The sequence below is a fragment of the Schistocerca nitens genome, chromosome 8, assembly GCF_023898315.1.
Source record: "Schistocerca nitens isolate TAMUIC-IGC-003100 chromosome 8, iqSchNite1.1, whole genome shotgun sequence".
Classification (NCBI taxonomy): domain Eukaryota; kingdom Metazoa; phylum Arthropoda; class Insecta; order Orthoptera; family Acrididae; genus Schistocerca; species Schistocerca nitens.
In genome coordinates, this window is record NC_064621.1 from 361,397,912 (window position 1) to 361,421,798 (window position 23,887).

Consider the following 23,887-nt stretch of genomic DNA (forward strand, 5'->3'; position numbering starts at 1 on the left):
AATGGCTCTGAGCACTATGGGACTCAACTGCTGAGGTCATAAGTCCCCTAGAACTTAGAACTACTTAAACCTAACTAACCTAAGGACAACACACACATCCATGCCCGAGGCAGGATTCGAACCTACGACCGTAGCGGTCGAGCGGTTCCAGACTGTAGCGCCAGAACCGCTCGGCCACCAGCGGCCGGCTCGTGCAAGACAGTAGTGCCTCAAATTCGAGCTCACAGGTCGTACTTAGGACGACTGCCAACTGAGATGTAAATGCGGCGGCGTCCAGTTCTGGACACGAACCAGGAACCCGTTTCTGAGGCGCCTCTAACGTACAGTCTACCACAGAAGTGCGCAGAAGATAACGTAACGCGTACAGAAATTATTATCCACGCTAGTAGTAACCATGTTTAGCACTGTTGAACATTACTACAAAAACTACGAGCAGCAACAGTAAATTTTCTGAGGTAACGCCGGCATGTGGCAAATATTCGCATCTGTATGTATAGCTAAACCACAGAGCGATTCTAATGTGCTCTTCTGTAGGTCACTTCTATTAATATTCCGTTCTTTTGCATAGATAGGCCTATGGATGTTGGACCACCGAGTTAATACTCGTAGTGTATTTTTTAATAAGAACAGGATGGGGATTATACGTTGCAAATAGGGAAAGTACACCGTACAAAGAAATTGTATGCTTTATTTAACTCCACAACTGCAGCTGTAATATGCCATGGCGCTATAAAAATTGGGAAGCTCCAGCCTAACCTCAAAACGACACCATTCTAATAAACATTTCATACTCATTTTGAGCTTAGAATCCCCAATGTGCAACGGGGGGCGGGGGGGGGGGGGGGGGGGGTGTCCAGCTGTTGCAACTGATATAGTCACAATATTTTTCTCGTGGCAGTACACTGCTACACTACCGGGATATACAGGTACCATCAGGCGATCTTAACGTGGAGAGTGCACACTTGAAACAGAGTACAAACAAGAGACTTTGTTCTAACGTGGCAGCGCGCTACTCTAGGTAAAAACCAGGTCAAAGAACAGTGTATCGACGCCTCATTCGCCTGTAGTATATATACAGAATAGGAACGTTTCGGTGAGATGTACCTGCGGTAGACAACGAAATCTGCAGGAATTTTCCAAAAACGCTTGCTTCTTTCTGTTGACGGGTGAAACCAGAGTTCAAATGAATTTTCATTTCGAAGACGTCCAGAGAACATACCACGACGTAGGGCGCAAAATAATATTTTCTGCACCAAAGCGTAAGAGTACGTAGATGGCTTAGCAAGGTGTAAGACTAAAAATCAAGAAGATCAAAGCATCTTTCTTACCGGTCCTAAGATTTCTTTGTAAACTATCGTCTACACTGGCAATGATTCGTACATGTGAAAAATGCCAAGACATTACGCGTTTGGTGGCCTATGTTAAACTATGGTCTGTCAGTCAGTTCAAAAGCCGTATGCAAGGCAACAGCATACCACCTTCCAATAGGAAGTTGCTAGTAAAACAGTGTGGTGTTCTGAGCAATCTTCGAGGTGAGGACGGCTTCAAATACACTATGTGATCAAAAATATCCGGACACCTGGCTGAAAATTACTTACAAGTACGTGGCGCCCTCCATCGGTAATGCTGGAATTGAATATGGTGCTCGCTCACCCTTTGCCTTGATGACAGCTTCCACTCTCGCAGGCATGCGTTCAATCAGGTGCTGGAAGGTTTCTTGGGGAATGGCAGCCCATTCTTCACGGAGTGCTGCACTGAGGAGAGGTATCGATGTCGGCCGGTGAGGCCTGGCACGAAGTCGGCGTTCCAAAACATCCCAAAGGTGTTCTATGGAATTCAGGTCAGGGCTCTGTGCAGGCCAATCCATTACAGGGATGTTACTGTCGTGTAACCACTCCGCCACAGGCCGTGAATTATGAACGGGTGCTCGATCGTGTTGAAAGATGCAATTGCCATCCCCGAATTGCTTTTCAACAGTGGGAAGCAAGAAAGTGGTTGAAACATCAATGTAGGCTTGTGTTGTGATAGTGCCATGAAAAAAAACATGGGGTGCAACCCCCCCTCCGTGAGAAACACCACCACACCATAACACCACTGCCTCCAAATTTTACTGTTGGCGCCGGCCGCTGATGGCCGAGCGGTTCTAGGCGCTTCAGTCTGGAACTGCGCGACCGCTAAGGTCGCAGGTTCGAATCCTGCCTCGGGCATGGATGTGTGTGATGTCCTTAGATTAGTTAGGTTTAAGTAGTTCTAAGTTCTAGGGGACTGATGACCTGAGATGTTAAGTTCCATAGTGCTCAGAGCCATTTTTTACTGTTGGCACTACACACGCTGGCAGATGACGTTCACCGGACATTCGCCATACCCACACCCTGCCATCGGACCGCCACATTGTGTACTTTGATTCGTCACACAACGTTATTCCACTGTTCAATTTTCCAATGTTTACGTTCCTTACTCAAAGCAAGGCGTCGTTTGGCATTTACCAGCATGACGTGTGGCTTAAGGGCAGTCGCTCGACCATGAAATCTAGGTTTTCTCACCTCCCGCCTGACTGTCATAGTACTTGCAGTGAATCCTGGTGCTGTTTGGAATTGTTGTGTGATGCTCGGGATAGATGTCTGCCTATTACACATTACGATCCTCTTCAACTGTCGGCGCTGTCTGTCAGTCAACAGACGAGGTCAGCCTGCACGCATTTGTGTTGTACGTGTCCGTTCACGTTTCCACTTCGGGGGATGTTTAGGAGTGGAAATCTCGCATACAGACGTATGACAAGTGACACCCAATCAACTGACCACGTTCGAAGTCTGAGTTCCGCGGAGCGCCCCATTCTGCTCTCTCCCGATGTCTAATGACTATTGCGATCACTGATATGGAGTACCCGGCAGAAGGTAGCAGCACAATGCACGTAATAAGCATATGTTTTTGGGGGTGTCCGTATACTTTTGATCACATAGTGCACCTTGCACCTCACATATTGTAGTGTCTCATCTAGAGAGAGTGTGTGTGTGTGTGTGTGTGTGTGTGTGTGTGTGTGTGTGTGTGTGTGTGTGTGTAACGCGGGAAGTCAAGCAACGCCTCAACACTGGATAGCATTAGGAGATAGAATAAAGAACATGTAATGCCTCGGACAATTCTATAAAACACGAAATGCACAGTACTCAAGACACTCATTTCCACTATGTTTCTCTACCTTTACGTTTGACTTTTTTATGACACTGTATCAGGAATGAAAACATTTTGCCATGTTATCACACTCAAGCGTAGCGCAAGTATGCGAGTATTCCATACGTGAACGGGTTCGAGAGGGGACTGCGTACTACCTTAAGCGACATAATTGTCGTCGACGAAACACACCAGGGGAGCTAGTTGCAATTGTGGAAACAGACACATTAGGTACGAGGTAAGTCCTTCCATCATATATTCGCAACACATAAGCACATCGGCTGTTTTCATCATATTGGTTTGATTGGTCTCCCGCGTACATCCGTCCTCCCGCCTGAAAGGTCGGGGGTACCTAATTTTGGTTCTTGAAAATTTTCAGCTAGTCATTGACGAAAAAGAAATGTTAAGGCGCCCCATCGCATACGCCAATTCGCGCCAGTAGCAATCTCCATAAACATCCAGGGAGAGGTGGACGGGTCACGGTGGCCCGATAATGGTTGGCCGTCAGGACGCTCGAAACTGAGTCCTTTGGCGTTTTTCTTGAGGGACTGTGATAACAGTCTTCTTTACGAAATTCCAGTAGAGTCGGAGAAAGCACGGGTTAAACGCTTTAGAGAGGCGGTAGGCATGATCGAACGTGTGCCAGATATTTGAAATGCTTAAGCTTTCGTCGATTTCGGCTTCCTTGTTCATTCTGTAGCAGACAGATTTTTCAGACTTATATCTTGAGTAAAACTTTATCTACCTGCTGGATAATAATATCTACGTCTAAATAACAACAAATGCAAAAAAAAGAAAGAAAGAAACCGAGCTAGGTGCGGGAATAAGAACATTCAAATAATATACCGAGGATGTGGGGGCCCGCACTACAACGAAATTTTATCCCTCTGTAATTTCTATACGTGTACAACACGAGCTGTTTAACAGTCTGTAGATGGCGTATCAATTCTGGTCTTTAGTATGTAATGCAAGTGGTGCAGGTGTGACCGTCCTAAGCCACTATAGCACAACCACTTGCCCTCAAGTGCTTAGTGTGGAGGAGCGAGACACTGTTCTTGGGGGAACTTTCGAAATTAAAAGGGTATAGAGACGTGAGAAACAGGAACGGGCCACGTTGCCTCACTGAGCCGCAGCGTGGCGTGGCGCGGCGAGCGTGATGCGGAAAGTGAAAGGACGAGACAAGGTTTGCGCGCGCCGCTTCCGCTACGCCCTGATGGGGCAGATAAAATGCCGCGCTAGTCGCGGAGCCGGCCACCGCCTGTGCGCCAGTAAAACCTGAAACATATGGGCTGGTCGCCAGCAGCTATGAGAACTGGTCTGCTTTTAACGTAGGAAAACTCCTTTCTCACTAGCAGTGAAACATCTCACAAAATCTCACGAAATGTTAGAATTTTAAATCTGAGGTGAGCCTTAATTACGTCATCCAATTATGGTGCTCAGGGTCAGTAGCTAAATCTCTCATTTAACTCCCTACTACTACACATGTGATGAAACGGTTATCAGTAATTTTTTTAACGTAACTTTAAGCACTCGTTACCCCATTACATTCTTCTTCCCAAGCCGATCTTCTTCATTCCCAGCACTCTTAACTGGTACAGTCTATTTATAAATTTCCCCTCCTCAGAACTCGCTGTGTCAGAAAATATCAATTTTGTACACTTTCAAAACTTTGTATCTGCCACTGATATTTCTTAACCCCAGATTCCCAAACGCTAGTACAATTTACGACTGCAACTAGGTATTAAACGTTACATTTTGTACTTAATTTCGTATGTAACATACAAATGGAGATCTAATACAGTCGTAGTAATTAACTAATGCATAACCTGTAACTTCTACTTAATAAAATTTAGATTAGTGAACTTGACGATGGGTTAGTAGCAGTGTAACTTTCTCCCCTCCCCTTTACTGTTCTAGGGCTAAGTAACAATGATGTAAAAATACTATATGTATGAAATCCTGGTCCGGTTTAAGTGATAGTGTTACATAAATAAATAAAACAATTTAATTTCCAAAATACTGTCATGAAGTATTTACGGAACAATGGAAAAAAGAATCGAGGCTCAGGTAAGATCTGTTTTGCAGCCGGAGAATGTATGACGACGAGGGGCAATACCGACACTACCACTTCCATTATGCTGGAGAAAGGCAAACGATTAGAGCATTTCTAGATTTAGAGAACGCTTTCGACAATATCTTTGAAATTCTGAAGACAGCTGGGATAAAATACTTACACGATGAGAGAAACGTTTCTATAACTTACATATAAACCAGACGACAGTTATAAGAGTCGAAGGGCACGAAGGGAAGCAGTAGTTGAGAAGGGAGTGAGATGATATTCTGTACACTGAGCAAGTAGTAAAGGAAACCAAGGGGCTACTTGGAAATGGAATTAAAATTCAGGAAGAAGAAATAAAACAAATGGAGTTTTGCCGATGACATTGTAATTTTGTGAGCGACGCCAGGTTACTTAAATCGGTTGCATGAAATGGGTTCATTTCTTAAAAAGAGATTATGTGATCAATATAAACAGGAGGGAAACAAGGATAATGGAATGTAGTCGAATTGAATTAGGGACGCTGAAGGAATGAGATTAGGAAATGGTTCACAAAATAGTAGACACGTCCTGCTACTTGGGCAGCAAAATAATAGTTGGTTGCCAGAGCAGAGGGGATATAAAATTCAGACTGGCAATAGAAAGAATAGAGTTTCTGAAAAAAGAGGGGTTTGTTAACATCTAATATAAATTTTTGGGTCACGAAGTCATTTCTGAAGGTATCTGTATGGAATGTGGGCTTGAATGTGAGTCGTGGACGATAAGAACTTGAGACGACAAGAGAATAGAGGTCCTGAAATGTAGTGCTACAGAAGAGTGCTGAAGATAAAATGGGTAGATCGGATTGCTAACGAAGTGCTAATCACTCTAACTGGCGAGAGAGAAATTTGTGGCTCAACGTGACTAAAGGAAGGAGACGGCTCATTGGACGCATCCTAAATCATCAAGGAATCGTCAGTTTGGTAACAGATAGAAGCGTATGTATACTGGGGGAGGGGAGGGGGGTTTGAAACTGTACAGGGAGACGAAGCTCTGACTGTAGTAAGTAAGTTCGAGCAGGTTTCGTTACGCAGAGTGAAGAAGCTTTTACAGCGTAGATTAGCGTGGAGAACTGCATCAAACCACTCGTCGGGCATGACCAAAGAAACAACCACAGTAATTTAATCTCTGCTTAACTACTGTTTACTTTCTCAGCAAGATTCTTTCATACTTGTGCAACTGACCTGAGGTAACTCTACTTTCTCCAGGTCCTTTTATTAAGACTGATTTTTCGTTTGGGTGTATTTTACTGCGTACTCTCAGATAACAGAGTTGCTCACCACATTCGTTTCTTTTTCACTGATATCTTCTCTGTATCTTTCCTATCCGCATCATACTTGTTTCGGCTATTTAATACAGTCATTGGATCTCTGATGGGTTACAATTACCAGACTTCACAAGGTTAGATATTCCCTCCCACCGCTCCCCCCACCCCAACCCCTCTCACTCTCTGTCTCTGTCTCCATCCCCAAAAATTTATGAAGTTCAACTGTCACTTTCGTCTCACTCTACGCTTTAAGAAAATCTGGTATTTTAACAATAAATAATCAAAAGGACAAGTGGGGATCTAGAGAGGTTCGTGCCTTCGAAACAAACTTTTCTGACTAAAATTTAGTTTATTTCCAAACAACCTACCTTTCGAGCTGTAGTATCACCTTATACTTTCCTAGCTTATTGCAGATCTTCAAGATACGAATTAGTTCTCAAACTCTAAAATACAATTTCCTTCAACCATGATCTCTCTATTAAACGTGAGTTTTCTCACCTCATACTATTTCTACCAATTTGCGTATAAGAAAGAAACTGCAGTATTGATCCAAAGGGGAAGAAAACCGTTCGTAGCAAAATCCAACAATTTTTTTGTTAGGAATGCAAGCATAGTGGAGGGTGCGTGGTTCGGGTGGAAGACTATTTTTTTACGTTCATTTATCACACAAAATATGACGTATTGAAACACGGACATTTCACTAAGTTGTTCTCTCCCAGGAAATACAAGAACAGCACACCGTCCGCATCCTGAAAGTTTATACCCTTGGCGTTTACAGGCGATGGACAGCCGTCGCCATTGGTTCAAATTGCTCTGAGCACTATGCGACTTAACTTCTGAGGTCATCAGTCGCCTAGAACTTAGAACTAATTAAACCTAGCCAACCTAAGGACATCACACACATTCATGCCCGAGGCAGGATTCGAACCCTAGACCGGAGCGGTCGCTCGGTTCCAGACTGTAGCGCCTAGAACCGCACGGCCACTTTGGCTGAGCCCGTCGCCATCGTTGGAGAACTTTCGCAAATGGAGTTCCGTTATTTCCATAATTGCTCGAGATCAGGTTGGTAGAAATTCAGGCGTGTTTCATCACCCTAACATAGTTCAAAAACTTACTTGGGAATGCAGAACACCACCCCGAAAGACAGCTGGAGAAAGGTGAAGCAAAACAAGAATCTACTTCTGGTGAACCCTGAGCCGCTAAATATTCGTTTAGTTTCGATGTTGACGTCCTCTGCTACTAACTCCACAGGTACATGCATGGCGTAACTGAAACTCGCGCGAAAGTAACGCAATCCATTTAACTTCTTGTGACCCCAGCCACGCTGTAGAGTATACAGGGTGGTCCACTGATAATGACTGGGCCAAATATCTCACGAAATAAGCATCAAACGAAAAAACCACATGGCGCTATGGTTGACCCGCTAGATGGCGCTGCCATAGGTCAAACGGATATTGACTGCGTTTTTTTTAAAAAATAGGAACCCCCATTTTTTATTACATATTAGTGGAGTACGTAAAGAAATATGAATGTTTTAGTTGGACCACTTTTTTCGCTTTGTGATAGATGGCGCTGTGATAGTCACAAACGTATGAGTACGTGGTATCACGTAACATTCCGCCAGTGCGGACGGTATTTGCTGCGCGATACATTACCCGTGTTAAAATGGACCGTTTGCCAATTGCGGAAAAGGTCGATATCTTGTTGATGCATGTCTATTGTGATCGAAATGCCCAACGGGCGTGTGCTATGTATGTTGCTCGGTATCCTGGACGACATCATCCAAAGTGTCCGGACCGTTCGCCGGATAGTTACGTTATTTAAGGAAACAGGAAGTGTTCAGCCACATGTGAAACTTCAACCACGACCTGCAACAAATGATGGTGCCCAAGTAGGTGTTTCAGCTGCTGTCATGGCTTATCCACACATCAGTAGGAGACAAATAGCGCGAGAATCGGGAATCTCAAAAACGTCAGTGTTGAGAATGCTACATCAACATCGATTGCACCCCTACCATATTTCTATGCACCAGGAATTGCAAGGCGATGACTTGGAACGTCGTGTACAGTTCTGCCACTGGGCACAAGAGAAATTACGGGACGACGACAGATTTTTTGCACGCGTTCTATTTAGCCCGAAGCGTCATTCACCAACAGCGGTAACGGAAACCGGCATAATATGCACTATCGGGCAACGGAAAATCCACGATGGCTACGACAAGTGGAACATCAGCGAGCTGCCGGGTTAATGTATGGTGCGGCATTATGGGAGGAAGGAAAATTGGCCCCCATTTTATCGATGGCAATCTAAATGGTGCAATGTATGCTGATTTCCTACGTAATGTTCTACCGATGTTACTACGAGATGTTTCACTGCATGACAGAATGGCGGTGTACTTTCAACATAATGGATGTCCGGCACATAGCTCGCGTGCGGTTGAAGCGGAATTGAATAGCATATTTCATGACAGGTGGATTGGTCGTCGAAGCACCATACCATGGCCCGCACGTTCACCGGATCTGACGTCCCCGGATTTCTTTCTGTGGGGAAAGTTGAAGGATATTTGCTATCGTGATCCACCGACAACGCCCGACAACATGCGTCAGCAAACTTTACGGAAGGGGAACTACACACTGTTGAGAGGAATGTCGTTACACGTATTGCCAAATGCATTGAGGTGGACGGACATCATTTCGAGCATTTATTGCATTAATGTATTTACAGGTACTCACGCTGTAACAGCATGCGTTCTCAGAAATTGTAAGTTCACAAAGGTGCATGTAACACATTGGAACAACCGAAATAAAATGTTCAAACGTACGTATTTTAATTTAAAAAACCTACCTGTTACCAACTGTTCGTCTAAAATTGTGAGCCATATGTTTGTGACTATTACAGCGCCATCTATCACAAAGCGAAAAAAAGTGGTCCAACTAAAACATTCATATTTCTTTATATACTACACTAATATGTAATAAAAATGGGGTTCCTATTTTAAAAAACGCAGTTCATATCCGTTTGACCTGGCAGCGCCACCTAGCAGGCCAACCATAGCGCCATCTGGTTTCCCCCTTCAAGCTAGGCAGTTTCGTACATTGTAGTTTTTTTTTCATTTGACGCTTATTTTGTGATATTTGGCCCGGTCACGATCAATGGACCACCCTGTATATTAATCTCCACTACAACCTTTCTTTACTCGTTGGAGCGCGGAAGAATCAGTGCTTTTTCAACACAGCGTATTTACTTGTTACGATACCATCAAATAAAAATTCACTTTCCAACGAGCTTGCGTAAAGAAATACGATTATGTTCGACTTCATAGACAAAGATGCGCTACGAGCACCTGCTCTTGTTGGTCATGGATTTATCAGACACAGCTAACAGGAAACGGAGCATCGATGGCAAAGTGGCCAACATTTTCGAAAGGTCCGACAGCGACGTTTCCCACGCATGGCACCTGTTCAGAGGTGAAGTCATGCGCACACCGCATTCTCCAAACGTCAGCGGCGAAGATAGGTGAATCTGAACGGAGTTTTCACCAAAGCATACTGAACGGCCTTTGCATAAGCTCGTCTCCGCAACCTTGCCAGGTAACATCACGTTCTAAGAGGAAGAGATTGAGCCACTCAAAAAAAAATGACGATTGCCCAAGACCACAGTTCGTCGGTTTATCAACAAAATGACAGGCTCATCGACTTCCTACCTTCCAGAGTCACAGGAAACGAAAACCCATATGCGGAAAAGGGAATCAGCAGTCTCTTCCTGGCAGCATCAATAAGGAAACTACATCAAGAATACGGCGGAGCCGGCCAGAGTGGCCGAGCGGTTCTACGCGCTACAGTCTGGAGCCGCGCGACCGCTACGGTCGTAGGTTCGAATCCTGCCTCGGGCATGGATGTGTGTGATGTCCTTAGGTTAGTTAGGTTTCACTAGTTCTAAGTTCTTGGGGACTGATGACCTCAGAAGTTAAGTCCCATACTGCTCAGGGCCATTTGAACCAATACGGTCAAGTAGCTTCTTCACGTTATCAGAGACTGCAAACATCTCCAGCCGGTTGAAATGCGACGTTAATACGAAACCTTTGATTCAGTCTCTTTTCCTAAATCCGTAACAGTTCGATATGCACAAACGTTTAATTTCCAAGAGTTGAAAAAATTAGCCTCACTCTCTCTGTGTATATTTACTGGTGCTGCCTCTCTGTTGTACGTCTTCGCTCTTTCTCAGATTCTTACAACCACGTATCACATGAAAGGTTACGAGAAATACACAGGTCACTTTTCGATTAACAATAAGTTAATCTAGGGAATTCACCAAGGGAAGCACTTCACTTCACAGGTTACACATATTGCGCAAAACTCTTTCAGTCTTACGAACGGTGTAAGAGAATGATCCAAATGAAAACCTTAAAATTACAAAAAATCCTGTAAGTAGTAGTATCGATTTGGCACTTGACAAAAGTTACCAATGTTTCGACAAATGACCAACATTTGGCAGCCTGTTGTTGATTCACGGAAAAGGAAGGTATTATGTCAGTGAAAATATGGCCGCCCCATTGTCGACTCCCAACGTGTTGGAGCAGTGAAGCTGTTGACCTGTGGAAATGGACCGTAACTTGAAAGCATAGAACCGTGATTTGTGTGCGTCCCTGCAGTAAGTGTACCAGTGGTGCGACAGTTTAGAAGAGGCGCAGCTTTTATGGAAGACGCTACGTGCTCGGCCAGGTACACCACATGACGACGAACACGTTGCCTCCGTGGAAGAGCTTGCGAATGAAAACCGGCGTATTAACGTAAACGAAATAGCCACTGTTTTCGAGATTAGTGTTGGTTCAGCACATAATATTGTTCTTTATGTACTGCGATTCAATAGTGTCCGCAAGATAGGAAATACGTCAGTTGGCAGCTGAACTGAGAGGTCGTCGCGTGGATGGCTGTGAGGAAGTTCTGCATCGACTCCAGGTAGAAGGTAATAGTTTCCTCGGCAGAATCGTTACAGATGTAACCTGGATACACTATATCACTAACCTGAAACGAAGAAATCTAGCACGGAATGGCGTCATAGCTTTTCGCTAAACCAAAAAAATTCTACGATCCACCATCGGCAGTAAACGTCATGCTCATTAGCAGTAAACGGCGAGGACATCTGTTTGTTGCAACATGATAATGCTCGTCCCCATACTGTCCGTTCAACACAACAAACAATACAAATACGAAATCTGAATGTCTGACCATCCACCTTACCCGATCTCGGCCAGGGTGACTGCCGTGTTCTTACGGCTAAACGAAGCTCTGGGAGACGAGCACTTCAGAAGCGATTACGGGATGGCAACCGCGGTAGACGAGTCTGTTTTCATAATCGAACATGACACATCCATGCACTTTCGAAATGGTGGAATGCGTGCTTTACACGTCATGGGGAGTACGTCGAAAAACTATGTATCTGTGATTTTTCTGCTCTGCTTTGCATTATAATGAAGAATCATAGTTTTCACTTAAGGGGCTCCGGAACGCCCTATACTTGCAATGTTAAAATAACGCTTATAAATTACATCTTTCCTCACAAAGTATTTGAGGTAGGAAGTTGAACTTTTTACAGATTATTTATTGGAATATGGGCTACAACTTAACACAGGGATTTTACAAAATTTTTGTTCAGTTATTAAAGATGATTTTTTTTTCAATTGTAATGAAAATTCACAATATTTTTTTGCAATTTTTTATTTATACATATATTCAAAAATATACAGTTTTTTGGAAAAAGGCTGTGTTAAATTATGCAGAAGGTACTGTGTAACATTTACTGAAAGTTTGAAACAAATATGTTTGGAAGATCCTTAGAAAACATGTAATTAGTATGAGAAAATAAAAGTTTTGGGAATCGAGCGACAAAGATTGGATTAACTTTTTAGTGCATTCCAGGTCCATAGGATGGATTATCTTCATCCTCTGCAAACTCCTCCTCCAGTTTCCTCTTGTTCCTCCTCCTGTTTACTCTTGTTTCTATTTCTAGACTCTTTACAGCCCTGTCTGCAGCCCGAAGGCGTTCCTTGTCTAAAGCAAGCATCGCTCGTACCATGTTAGAACCTATCTTCATTCCCATATTTCTAAATACCTTGCACCTTACAATGTTGCCATCATTGAAAGTCGCAACAGCATCATACACACCAAAGTGAAGTGTTTCTATTCCAACAAATACAGTCTTGGGGATTCTCGACCATATAACACTATTTACACTTTCATTGGGGTTTTGAGTTTTTCCGTGAATACACTTTTTCAACAGTTCAGGTGCTGCTAAGTCTCTGAAAATAGGTTTTATCACCTCCATTATTGCATGAGGCAGACTATGCTTATGAGTGTACACTTCACCAGTTAGCAATCCTTTGTTATATTTACACCAACTGTCTTCTTCTTTGGGACACAAGCTATGTTGGGGATTTTCATCGTCTTTATTGTTTACAGTAATAACACATACCTTTGGCTTTCCAACATTTCTCCTTTTCTTAAAAGCCTTCAGAGGATTTCTAATAACTTTACTTTTACTCATTATTATACTTCAACAAAACAGAAACTCAAGAAACAGAATTAATTACGAATATTTTCGAAATAACGACAGAGTAAATAAACATGAAACAATCGACAATCACACCAGCGATATATACTGAACCATCACAGGTTAGCCACAACACATACTTTATCTCACATCACTAAAATGTACCTGATGAACACGGACGTTAATAATAACACCATTTGACAGCAGTTTAACAGCGCCACAGTGGGTCACGCCCTTGTAGAACACATTTCAAAAAAAAATTTCAAAAATAGTTGTAGTCTTCGTAATTGAATAAATTATATATCTATTAAAAGGTAATAGTCTGCAGATTCAGAAAACGCAAAAAAGTAAAAATTGAACTTTTCATGATTTTGAGCCTTTCCGGAGCCCCTTAAATCGAACTCGCAGGTTTGTTTATTCATTAATTCATTCATTGCCTGATCTACTCTCCGCTGCCCCCGCTAACTAATCTGCATTTAAGGTAGACGAGAAACCTCTACAAAAAATTATATCGCTACTCTCATATCCACTTACATTTACTAACAAATAGTTATGTATTAGTTCAAAATTCCAACCTTAGAACTGACTTTGCCGGTTATAATAGGACCTATAGTTTAAAGTAAACATAGAAACACGCATTTTGTCTTTTCTGCGATACACGGCAGGTTAAGCGCAGGGCTGACCAAGGGTTGAACGCCGCTGGAAATAGTAACGCAGACCGCACTGATCGTTATCAGGTGGACAGCGTCGGGTCAGCTGCTTCAGTGGCTATTTACTCCTGGACGATGACCAAAATACAGGAAATCATACGTGAGTTGGAGGGCCAGCCCAGTAACTCCCAGTGTAATACCCATACGTAAATTAAGCACTGGACGAATTTCATCCCTACCGGAGAATGAGACTATATTCTGTTGTTAATCATAGATGAATCTACGTCATCTTCAGCTTTCCGACGAACTATGTAAATATTTACTGATGTCTGGGAAGTACAAAGGCAATTTGATGTAAACCTGGAACGAATAGACATAAATGTACGACGATTACGTGTGAGGACTCGTGAGAGGCATTTCGTGTTTATCATGGAAACTAAAATTACTGTAACTGAGAGACACACAAGAAAATTTAATAGTTTTGAACTCGTGGCGATATCGAAGCATAACTCGAAAAGAATGCACAGCTACAGTCCAATATTTCAATGGTAAAAAGTATAACTACACCATTTGTTGCAGGGACACGTGTGTACATAAGGTCACACCTGCTTTTTCCCGTATTTAAGACAAACGTGATCTCTTCTGTAGAACACTAGTATCACAAAATGATTTCGATCCTCAACTAAACCACTAGAGACGGTATTTTTATGTTGTATAACACGCAAAACTAGGCTACTTGCGCGACGGTGATGGGGACAACACAACACCCAGTCCACTGGCGGAGAAAATCAAGCCGGCCGGGAATCGAACCAGAGCCCGCTGCATGGTAAGCACGCACATTACCACTCAGCTAAGCAGGCGGACACCGATTTTGTGTTTTTGGCTTAGAGCGTGTAGTACCCGTATACCCGAGTTCTGAACCTTCCTCATAGCATGCAAATGTCGCTCGATGGTGGAATGATCACAATTAATAATATTTGCCAACTCTCTAAGTACAATGACGTGAGTCATTGTGGATTAATGCTTTTAAAAGAAGTTCATCAAACCCCGAAGGTCTTCCTGAACGTGGAGCGTCACTAATATCGAAACGATGCTCCTTAATACGAGTAAACCATTTTCTTGCCGCGCTATGTCCAATGGCATTATCTCGAAATGACAAACTGACAATATGTGAACAACAATTGCAACACTGAACTACAAACAAAAAATTACAATCGATAAATAAACTCATAGCAACCAGAATCCCAGCATGCAGAACAAAAGCACTACAAACTTTTGCACCAACCTAATAGATCTGTAATACCACGAAAATACACTACTGACCATTAAAATTGCTACACCACGAAGATGACGTGCTACAGGCGCGAAATTTAACCGACAGGAAGAAGAAGCTGTGATATGCAAATGATCAGCTTCTCACAGTATTCACACAACGTTGACGCCGGTGGCGACACCTACAACGTGCGGACATAGTAAAGTTTCCAACCGATTTCTCATACACAAACAGCAGTTGACCGGCGTTGCCTGGTGAAACGTTGTTGTGATGCCTCGTGTAAGGAGGAGAAATGCGTACCATCACGTTTCCGACTTTGATAAAGGTCGGATTGTAGCCTATCGCGATTGTGGTTTACCGTATCGCGACACTGCTGCTCGCGTTGGTCGAGATCCAATGACTGTTAGAAGAATATGGAATCGGTGGGTTCAGGAGGGTAATACGGAACGCCGTGCTGGATCCCAACGGCCTCGTATCACTAGCAGTCGAGATGGCAGGCATCTTATCCGCATGGCTGTAGCGGATCGTGCAGCCACGTCTCGATACCTGAGTCCACAGATGGGGACGTTTCCAAGACAACAACCATCTGCACGAACAGTTCGACGACGTTTGCAGCAGCATGGACTATCAGCTCGGAGACCATGGCTGCGGTTACCCTTTACGCTGCATCACAGACAGGAGCGCCTGCGATGGTGTACTCAACGACGAACCTGGGTGCACGATTACATCATCATGATGGTCGCATCCGTGTTTGGCGACATCGCGGTGAACGCACATTGGAAGCGTGTATTGGTCATCGCCATACTTGCGTATCACCCGGCGTGATGGTATGGGGTGCCATTGGTTACACGTCTCGGTCACCTCTTGTTCGCATTGACGGCACTTTGAACAGTGGACGTTACATTTCAGAAGTGTTACGACCCGTGGCTCTACCCTTCATTCGACCCCTGCGAAACCCTACATTTCAGCAGAATAGTTGCAGTTCCTGTACGGGCCTTTCTAGATACAGAAAATATTCGACTGCTGCCCTGGCCAGCACATTCTCCAGATCTCTCACCAATTGCAAGCGTCTGGTCAATGGTGGCCGAGCAACTGGCTCGTCACAATACGCCAGTCACTACTCTTGATGAACTGTGGTATCGTGTTGAAGCTGCATGGACACCTGTACCTGTACACGCCACCCAAGCTCTGTTTGACTCAATGCCGAGGCGTATCAAGGCCGCCATTACGGCCAGAGGTGGTTGTTCTGGGAACTGATTTCTGAGGATCTATGCACCCAAATTGCGTGAAAATGTAATCACATGTCAGTTCTAGTATAATATATTTGTCCAATGAATACCCGTTTATCACCTGCATTTCTTCTTGGTGTAGCAATTTTAATGGCCAGTAGTGTATTTTCTCCGATCTTTAACATTAAGCAATTTCAGCTCAACTTCTGAATGACGTCATAACCTCAATATGTACTTAAACGAAACAGAAATATGAACAGGTCCCTTAGAAAGTATCTTTTACATTACTTAATTTCTTAGTTTAAAAGTCTATACTGCGCTAAGAAAATAAAAAAAGATCGGTGACATCTGCCTGCTAAAATGTTCATCCTCACTGAAATTACTATGGTACTATCTTACCTCTCATTCTGAAGTGCAATGAACAACTAGATACGTCTTCAAATTTTCTGCAGTCATAGAACGTCGCCGATCAGAAAGAAGGTTTTTGTAGAAGGAAAACTGATCTCTCCGCATTACAAACATTTTCGTAGAGAGATGTCTACTGGAGCTGCTGCTTCAACCCACTGAGGATATTCCACATAGTAGCGAAGGTCGAGTCGCCTGGATTTCTTACCAAAACATCACCTCCATTTCTAACGATTTCTGCAAAGGCAACCCGATAGACTTGATGCTTCTGGCAAGGAATCCGAAGGTGTTATGGCCGCACGCCGGACAATTTTCGATTTGAAGTTCACTGAAAGCATTTTGTGCCTCTTATACTGAACTGGAATATTCTTTCGGAAATCTATCAGTCCCAGATTTCACGCCTTGAAAACTTTCATTATAAAAGCGGATAGCTTTAGTCCATATATCCCCACCACTGTAGGGCAGACACGCTAAGGCAGAAAACCTTTCTAGGCGTAGAAATTATTGTATTTACCTCTGGGTAGCTGCCGCGCACTTCTTCGGCGATATTTTACAGTGCGTGGGCCAGACAGGCGAAGTGGATTAAGCGCGGCCATAATATACGTTACGTAGTTGCCACCTTCAGCATGTAAGCCGCAGTATCAGAATACTAACAAGAATTCCCTTATTCTACAGCACTTCGAGTGATTTTTGCGTTTCAACACATTGCACGAAATCAATAATTGCTTTGAGGAATCTTCTCCGTCGAATTTGCCAACAGTGAAATTACCAACGAAACTTCCACATGTGGTGATTATTTATATACCGCTACATAGTTTTCAGAACCTCCTGACAGAAAAAATAGTTTTTCCGTAATGTCAGATAAATGTTGCCTGCCGCACTGCTGAAGAAACGCGCGATATCAGGGCACTTGAAGTTTCTACCAAGGAACCAGCAGTCACAGGGGAGTAAGTATCACAAAGAAATTCACTTGTGGAGTTCGCATTATTTTGCATCCGTATCTTACTTGATTTCATTTTCTGGTCAATGTGCACGAGTCGGGACTTCGTTGGGCATCCGATCGGCTTTGTGCACATTCGACACAGAACAATTTCTCAATCAAGGATAGAAGCGTCGTCCATTGTAGCCCTTTGTCTTAATTTTGACGATGATTTTGATGCAACTTGAGGCATCAGGACCACCAACAGCTTTGAACTTTTGAAGAACTAACTATTTGGTAACATTTTATTGGTGTACACACTTGCTACTCTTTTGTGTGCGCCGCTGCCAATCTCGACAGCACATGAACGCCTTTATTACAAAGAATAATGGCTACTGCAATGCTACACATAGTGTTAGTATTGTGTCTGCTTTGATTTTGAAAACAAATCTCAAGGCTTCGAGAACTAAGCCCAAGCACGTCCTTCATAATCCAACGAAAAATGAAATTAGCCACGTTTTATTGCACTAGAACGTGATTTTTGGAGATGATTTACTTCCTTTCTCAAACTTTCGTAGTAGGTCGGATTCGCATAATTTTCTAAGGAAGCAACCTACTGGGTGTCTGGGGAAATATGATGAAGGGTAAAAAAACCAACACATACTTTTACGAAACACCAAATTAAAATATTTGAATTATTTAATTATAGTCAAATTTGTAAAAAAAATGTATGACGATAAATTGAAATGTGTCTCTGACAACATAATTCCTGAACATTTACATTTCTCAGTTGCGTAGGTGCGAAGAAAAAGACGTAGTAGGTAATTACATAAAAAATTCGGGTTCTAATGACTGCGTAAAGCACACTGTTCCGAATAATTAATCGTTGTCACACAATATCCCCAAAACACGAGCGAGATTACCACAATCTCATGATTGAAAAACAGCTAAGAGTTTACAGGCACGTCAGAAGCTCTCATCAAATGTTGTAATATTTAAAAACAATAATTATCTGATGAATTTATCCCACAAATAATGTCCCAAAAGTGACACTGATCAGGATGACATACATTTTAGAACAGACGATAAAAATTAGTGAACACTGCAGAGTTTCGGGCGACTACGGATGAATTTATCCCACAAATAATGTCCCAAAAGTGACACTGATCAGGATGACATACATTTTAGAACAGACGATAAAAATTAGTGAACACTGCAGAGTTTCGGGCGACTACTGCATCGCTGCACATTTGTGCCTAATGGAACAGTAAGTTTGCATCTTGACCATGGGAATGTGTCTTCTGATTAAGTTAGATATCTAAATACTTTGTTAGCTTTATAATATACCCCACGAAATCTTCCAAGCATTAAGTCGGCATGTGAGAATTACAATTCATTCACGTTGGTCCAGTAGTTATTTTAAAAAGGTTAAAGTGGTTAGACTCTGGAAGAAATGCAACCTGGCCAAAACACTTATTTTTTCTATATTCTGAGGTCTCGCAACGTCGAAACATACGCCATACTTTTCCTGAACTTAGTTTGTGACGTGCTTGCAAATAACTCTCGAGAAGCAAGGAGCGATAACCTATTAATACACACTTCTATCTCTGAAAACGTTTGTCACCTTGATATGCTGAATCACGAAAGATAAAAATCCTGCGTTCCTCATATGTAGTACGATCTAAATGTAGGACCTCCCCCCCACTTCCCTCACTCTCTAGCCCTTCCACTTAATATGGCCCCTCGAGGCACTTCCAAAGAGAAAGGAATGCGATTTCCCGTGCCAGGCTGCTAGTTACGTGCACTGCTTAGAAAGCACTGACTGGATATTCGGTGGCGCTTCTGTTTCTGGATTATTAATATTCGACGGGGTTCGATAGCTCATTTGCTTAGTCGTCAACATTCCTACAACAAGTTTTCGCGTTTTTGTGGTACACAGTGCAACTACTCTCTCCCCGAGAACAGTTTGTGCTTCTGAAATATCTCTTAAGGTGGTCATTCGGTTAACGGTCGCTTTACTGCATATATTATCGTTTGATTCCCTGTCAGTAGTTCAAAATGTGACTATGTTGCAGTGAGTTCTCTTTTCACGTCCTTTCGTGTTCTTGCTGGAAAGGTTATAAGAAAATACCCATGAGAGTATAGAGGCAAACAACCCTACAAGATCATAGTTTATCATTTTGGACGTAAGTCACTGGTATTTTATTTAAATATTACCGTAAATATTTGACTGACAAGCTGTTAAGCTTACGCGGCTTTAGGTTATCGGAAAACGGTATGAATTCTTTGAACTCAGTGGATTATGTACTTATCGTTTGGATAAATCTAATTGGGATAACGAGGGGTCGGGAAAGAGGGTGTGGCGAAACAAGTGATATCCCAGCAGGATGGTTCAAGATTCAGATATATAATAGGGACCCTGATTTGAAGCAAAAAACTACATAGGGCATATTACTTATTCCGAATCGTTCCCAAGATAGAACACATCTAAGGTACATTGGGCTAGTGGTGCGCATGTGTGTTACCGATCCTAACTCTGTGTTGCTTTATTCTAGCCAAATCTGCCTCGTTACTTTCAACCTCTTTGCTCGGGGTATGCCATTAGACTAGCCCGTTGAACGTGCAGGTGTCCATCGTGTGTCATAAGTAGGGCGAGGAACTGAGAGTGAATCAGAGAGAAACATCAGTTAACTGCGTTTGGACACGCGCTACCTAAAATGCCACGCACCTACACTAATAGAGGATGTGCTGATATGGTGTATGTTTACGGTTTCTGCGATGGTGGAGCTAATGTTGTTGTCGAAGAATACCGTCGGCGCTTTTCGACACTGTGTACCAGTTTCCAGCACATTGCGTGAAACGTGTCTTAGAAGTTCCCATTTTTCTTCTAAGAGTGTAGCTCAACCTGCGCAGGAACAATAACACATTGTTGGAACGGTGCAGCATAGTCCTACAAACAGCACACTGCGATTTTCTACACGTATCAATGACCCACAGCACACGTGTACAGCAAACATTACATGCGGAAAATTTGTACCCATTGCACATACAGCGTGTCCACAATCTTCACATTGGCGACAATGTCACACGACTTGAGTTTTGTCCCTGGCTAAATATCAATCGTCATTTGCTTCCTTTAATACAATTCACTGAAGAAGCCACAACCATTTGCACGGAACGGAAATCAACAATACAGTAATAATCATCGACGGCCGCACGAAAATCCACAAGCTACAATGGAAACCAACTTCCAAGTTTGTTTTTCGATTAATGTTAGATACGGCACGGTCAGTAACATGTTAATAGGTCCTGTCATTTTAGACGAGCGAATGACGGGGCAGAATTACTTCCACTTTTTTGGAAAAATTAGTTTGTTGAGGAAAATTGATTTGGGGGACATCTTGTGGACATTCAGTTGACCACAAGGACTGTAATGTACTTCCAGCTTGACGGAGCCGCTACACATCTTACCAGACATGTGAGGAAACATCTCAACTGTAGTTACTCTAATCGCTGGATGGATCGTGGTAGCACAAGTAATTCGCCACCAAAATCGCCAGTACTTTAGTTTTCTGTTTATAGGGTTGGATGAAGTCTGAGGTGCACCAACGAAAGGTCATTACGCGAGATGAACTGTTTGGTTGCATCACGGGCGCTGCTGCCTTCATTAGGGAACGTGCACAGACAATAGGACAAGCACCCCTTTATGTTCTCCCGGAAGCGCACAAATGCACTGAAGTTGACGGTGGGATATTCGAACATTTATTGTGAACTGTGAAAACAGCCCCAATGCGACGTGTACGATAAAACTTTGAGCCGATGAATACGTTAAAAATACGTATCTTTTAATTGATATTCTGTAAAACGCATGTTGCAATGTTCACTATCTGTTGTACAACATGTGTACATGAGTAAGTCGGACAACGTATTAAGTCATACATAAAATAAATAGCAATGCACATCAAATGTTTTTTTTTTATCTCGGAAACCATTCGAAAAAGAGCAGATATGCCCATATGAAGTTCTTTGCTCAAATGTTCATTCCTGTCACATCACTATTCCTCGTGCGACACCCTGTCTTGTGTTGTGCCTCTGCTTAACGCAAAATCCTCTTTGCTATAAAATGTCTTACCACAACGTTATTTAATATTAGAACATGTTTATCGCTATATTTCAGGACAAGGACAAACAGAAAACTATTTTTAAATTTAATGGGGGCGTCAAGACGTTACCTAGGTTACCTAGCATAACGGTTACATTTACTTATGCTTTGACATGATGTGCTTGTGAAGTAATAACTACTTGGAATAAATTTCCACTGTTAGAGCGTTGTCGGAAGCGCATCCTGGAGGTGCACTCTACAGGTGCAGTCTTTCCGTAGTTTGTAGCGAACCCTTGTTCTGATAACTACTGACTAGGTACCTACGCGGGAGGATCGGAAAGCAACGCACAATTTCTTTCTCCCCTGGCATTACAGCAGGAATGTTGAAATTTCACGTCGATGTAGTCTGATGTTTGCGCTACAGAGGTATTTTGTTTTCATGTGCATCTCTAGCGAGAGACACCTGAACTACGAAACAAACATGGCGCGCATATTGCTGTCGTCAACTTGCGAAGAGCACCGAAGTGTAGTTCGATATTTATAGGTCAAAGGCATAAACCAAGAGAAATTCACAGCGATATGCGTGTCGTGTACGGGGAAGACTGTATGGATGGTTCAAATGGCTCTTAGCACTATGCGACTTAACTTCTGAGGTCATCAGTCGCCTAGAACTTAGAACTACTTAAACCTAACTGCCCTAAGGACATCACACACATCCATGCCCGAGGCAGGATTCGAACCTGCGACCGAAGCGGTCGTGCGGCTCCAGACTGTAGCGCCTAGAACCGCATGGCCACTCCGGCCGGTCGACTGTATGGACCCAAGCAATATCTCCAGATGGTGTGCATTCTTCCAAGAGGCCCGTGTGAACCTTAGTGATTCGCCATGCTTCTACGCGGCCTCTCTAACAGCTGCAATCCCGCAGAATGTCGGAGCCACTGAGGCAGCAATACTGAACTACCGGCGTGCGCAAATGCGAAGTTTATCGCAGCAGTTCAATATTTCCTATACTGCTGTGCGCGACAATGTTTATGACACGTTGAAACTTCGCAAAATTAGTGCTCGTTGGGTGCCTAGGAACCACAAACAAACAACCACAGTGGTCAGCGAATCGATTGGTTCTATGCTTAAAGGGACCAAACTATTACTCATCAGTCCCTCCTCCTCGATGGGACAGGTCTGTATGACTGTAGACCAGATTACAGCCTACCGCCCAAACCTAGGGGAAGAAAACCCACAAGGTCTACCGATGTCAGCGAAGTTGAGGTAAGGGACAAAAAAAGAAAGGGAGACAGAGGAAGAAAGTAAAGCAAAGTGCTCCGCCTAGGGAGCAACCGGAACCCCTGAAAGCAGAGTGCAATAAGGGGACATACATCCCCCAGGAGATTGTCTTAGAAAGACTAGCACCACGGACAGCGCAAGGGAAGCACAGGAAGACAGAAGATGAACAACTCTAACGGGGCAGCGAATGATGACATGCTTGGATCACCTCACGCTTTACACACTGCAGAAGGTGTGGTGTCACCGCCAGACACCACACTTGCTAGGTGGTAGCCTTTAAATCGGCCGCGGTCCGTTAGTATACGTCGGACCCGCGTGTCGCCACTATCAGTGATTGCAGACCGAGCGCCGCCACATGGCAGGTCCAGAGAGACTTCCTAGCACTCGCCCCAGTTGGACAACCGACTTTGCTAGCGATGGTTCACTGACAAAATACGCTCTCATTTGCCGAGACGATAGTTAGCATAGCCTTCAGCTACGTCATTTGCTACGACCTTGCTACGACCTAGCAAGGCGCCATTATCTGTTGCTATTGATCTTGTGATTCATGTAGTCAGAACGACGTTCACCATTAACGGATTAAAGTTAAGTATTCCACCAGCTACGTCCGTTTTTCTAAATTCTAATTTCCTTGTCCTGTTCCAGACCTCACGCCAGCCTGCGTGAGCTAAAACGCGTGCCTTTCGGCTTCCTCTTGTAACCCGGTGTTGGCTCTCCTGCCAACCCACAACAGAAGGGCATGACATTCTGGAAAAAAACACTGATGGGCCGTAGGCGTACCACTACACGACGGGAGGTGGGCATTTTAACTATGTTCTATATTGGGCACTACCTTCTTAGCCGTCGCCATTTGTTACCTGGTGCTCCCCCACCACTTTGTGCACACTGTGCCTAAGTTTTAACTGACCGCCATTTCCTGACGGAATGCCCATTTTTAACCGTTTACGTT

General features: G+C 43.4%; 1 protein-coding gene across 1 annotated transcript in view; it reads right to left on the reverse strand.

Annotated features, from left to right (window-relative positions):
* The window catches only part of LOC126198619 (protein fem-1 homolog CG6966), a 150,336-nt gene that overhangs the window by 103,613 nt on the left and 22,836 nt on the right, over positions 1 to 23,887 (reverse strand). The gene's annotated exons all lie outside the window — the stretch shown is intronic.